We start from the raw sequence: 3,207 nt of genomic DNA on the forward strand, positions 1-3,207 counted from the left end.
CAGCTCAACAATTTCCCCAAGGACTCAATTCATTTTCAACTGATTCTCATGGTCTCAAGATGATTGCCAGCAACTCTTGGGCTTTGTGCTTCTTTGTTCATGTCTCTAAAGAAAAACAGAATGTCTTTGCCCCAGCATTCCTAATCCATCTTCAATCTGATTGTTGCTTAGTCTCTTCAGACTTTTTGTGACCTCCTGAACTGTAGCCAGCCAGGCTTTTCTATCCATGGGATTATCCTGGCAAGAATACTGGAGTGGGTTGCTGTTTCTTCCTCCAAGGGATCTTCCCAACCCAGGGATGGAATCTGTGTCTCATGTGACTCCTGCATTGGCAGGCAGATTCTTTACCATCAGGCCACCAGGGAAGCCCAATCTGCTTAGACTTTGTTTATGCCATCTTTTTACTCCTGCTCCAAACCCAGCGGTCAATGTGAGATGCAGCTACAAAGTTCCTCCTTACATCAGAACTTTTTCCCAGAACTGAATGGACCCTTAAATGGACATTGGGAACTGTTGGGAAGAAGGAAGACAGGCTAGAACCTAAGGAAGCATCCAGTGTTGTTCACTCCATACACTCTGCACCTTCTCATTTCTGTACCTCCCCCGATGCTTCCATTGGCTTCCACTGATCACAGTCCTATCAGTTCAGTTCAGTCGCTCAGTCGTGTCCGACTCTTTGCGACCCCATGAATCGCAGCACGCCAGTCCTATACATGCTTTAAAACCTTGCTCAAGTGCCACTGCTATGTCTCTTCTGTTCTCCTGGTAAAATTAATCCTTCTTCTCTCCCCCACCTCCCCCAGGATACACCATACTTGTAGCTCATATGTAAATGCATTTATTCTAGCTCATATGTAATTCTCTTTGGCATTTGTCTGGGGCAAAATATGCTGTTTTCCTGTACCCTCACACTCAGGACTTTTGAGGCCAGATGTGTGGTTTTTGCCCACACCAACCCATTCTCTGACACCAGCTGGGTGTCCTAGAGTTCAATTCAGTTCTGACACTATTTTCTGCCTATAAATTTAAGGGCTCAGTCCCACAGACTGTCCCACTTCAGATGCTAATTGCTAGTCCCAGGCTGTCACTTGTACTTCTGATCAACTGGCTATCAGTTGTGGTTCCCATGACCTCCTATTTAGGTTGGATAATATGCTAAAATGACTCACAGAATTCAAGAAAACATTTGTGTTTACTAGCTCATTATAAAGGATACGACAGAGGATACAGATGAACAGTCATATGAATAGGTACATGGGGCGAGGTCTGGAAGGATGCTGAGTGTTCAGGAGCTTCTGTCCCTGTGGAGGTGGGGTACACCATCCTCCTGGCACATGGATGCGTTTACCAGCCTGGAAGCTCTCAGAACTCTGTACTTCAAGGCTTTTTGTGGAGGCTTCATCACATAGGTATGATCGGTTGGGAACTCTTTTTGCTGTTCCTTTTCCCTACCCAGGTGGGGCTGAAAGTTCCAAGCTTCTAATCATGGCTTAGTCTTTCTGATGACCAACTCCCCATCCAGGAGCCCACCAAGATTCATGTCCTTAGAACAAAAGATGCTCCTAGAAAGTTCCAAGGGTTTTAGGAGCTCTTGTGTCAGGAATGAAGGTCAAAGACTAGATATGAGAAACCAGAGACAGGGACACCTATCTATATCTTACTACTTTATAGCATTATATCTGATTGTTAATTTGTCTGACTCCTCCAGTTAACAGGAAGACCCTTGAAGTAGGGGGAGTCCTACTCAGCTCATTGTAGTGTTGAATGGTCATGAGTAATAATAATATCATCACTGAGAGCTTTCTGTGCAAAAGTCACTTTTTAAAAAACGCTTCCCAGAGAATTTTATTTAGTCTCATTTAGTGTTGGCAACACAGTCAGCAGCAGTAGAGACTTGAACATAGATTTCTCCTACTCCAGAGTTCATGTTCTTAAGCGTTTATCATGTTTATGCAGAAATTTGCAAAGAGATACTTTCCTAGAAGATAAGTCCCTGTAGAGGTGACTCTGAGTGGAGAAGGTAGAGGAGGGCAAGGAGGTTGAGGCTCCCTGAGAAACTGAAGGGATGGTATGGAGGAGTGTGGGGTAGGGATCAGGCGAGTAGAGGAAGTTATGGGCTTTGTTCAGGATGGTTTGCCAGAGAAGAGTCTTCCTTTCTGGTACCGCTAATAGGCAGAATCGGAAGTGCTGCTGAGTATGGTACCCTGACCTAGACTCCTGTTTGCTTGGAGTCCTCACAAATGAGGGAATCAAATCATTTGACTGGCTTGATGAACTGGAAATGAGAAACCCAAGTGACTGCTAAGATAAAAGAAGTGGTGAAACTTCACTGGTGGGCCAGTGGCTAAGACTCCACGCTCCCAACGCAGGGGGCCTGGGTTCCGTCCCTGTGCAGGGAACTAGATCCCACGTGCTGCAATTAAGACCAGGTGCAATCAAGTAAATTATTAAAAAAAAAAAAAAAAGGAGTGGTGAGACTGTGTCCAGATATTACCTGTGAGAAAGCAGCCGGGCAGCAGAGGGCTTCTCCCTGTAGAAACTCCATGCTGATGACTTTGAGGGAGGAGACGAGGGACCTCTCTGGGAGCAGAAAGCCCAGGTCTCCTGAAAGGTGGCAGCAGTGCAGCAGGAGCTGAAAACCTGTCATCTGGAGGCTCACTCCTTCCTTCATAACTGAGCGCACATTGCCTGCTCCAGGGCCCCCTGGCTTGGGAGAGCACAGGGCAAAGCCTTTGCCCCTCTGGACGTGGCCTTGCACTAGCCAGTCCTGGGGAGGTGATTTGCTATTCCTCCAAGAAGAGTTAGGGCCCCCCACAGGATGGGGGCCAGGTGGATGGAGCCTAGCAATTACCGAGCACCCCCCTGCCTGTTTTTCCTGCTAAGTTCTTCATAAACAATCAGTTGAAAAAGACTGTCCCCTTTTCATAGGCTTTACCACTGGGTGTTTTCAAAAGCAATTTAAACACTGGCAAACATAAAGGAAAGCTTTTATCCCTTCTGTAACCACTGAAAGGAAGCGGTGGATTTAAAAACCATATGAATTGCAAGGAACAGAGCCAGAGAGACAGAAAAGGTGGAGGGGAGGGTGAGACAGATGATGAAAATGTGTGAGCTGACGGGGTAGAGTGGAGGAGGGCAAAGGTGGGGGGATAGGTCCTAGGGAGGGAGAGAGGGGAAGAGGGCAGGAAGGCGGTGCCAGCCTCGGGA

This window comes from Bison bison, unplaced genomic scaffold (genome assembly GCF_000754665.1).
Source record: "Bison bison bison isolate TAMUID 2011002044 unplaced genomic scaffold, Bison_UMD1.0 scf7180017864317, whole genome shotgun sequence".
In the NCBI taxonomy this organism is placed as follows: Eukaryota; Metazoa; Chordata; class Mammalia; order Artiodactyla; family Bovidae; genus Bison; species Bison bison.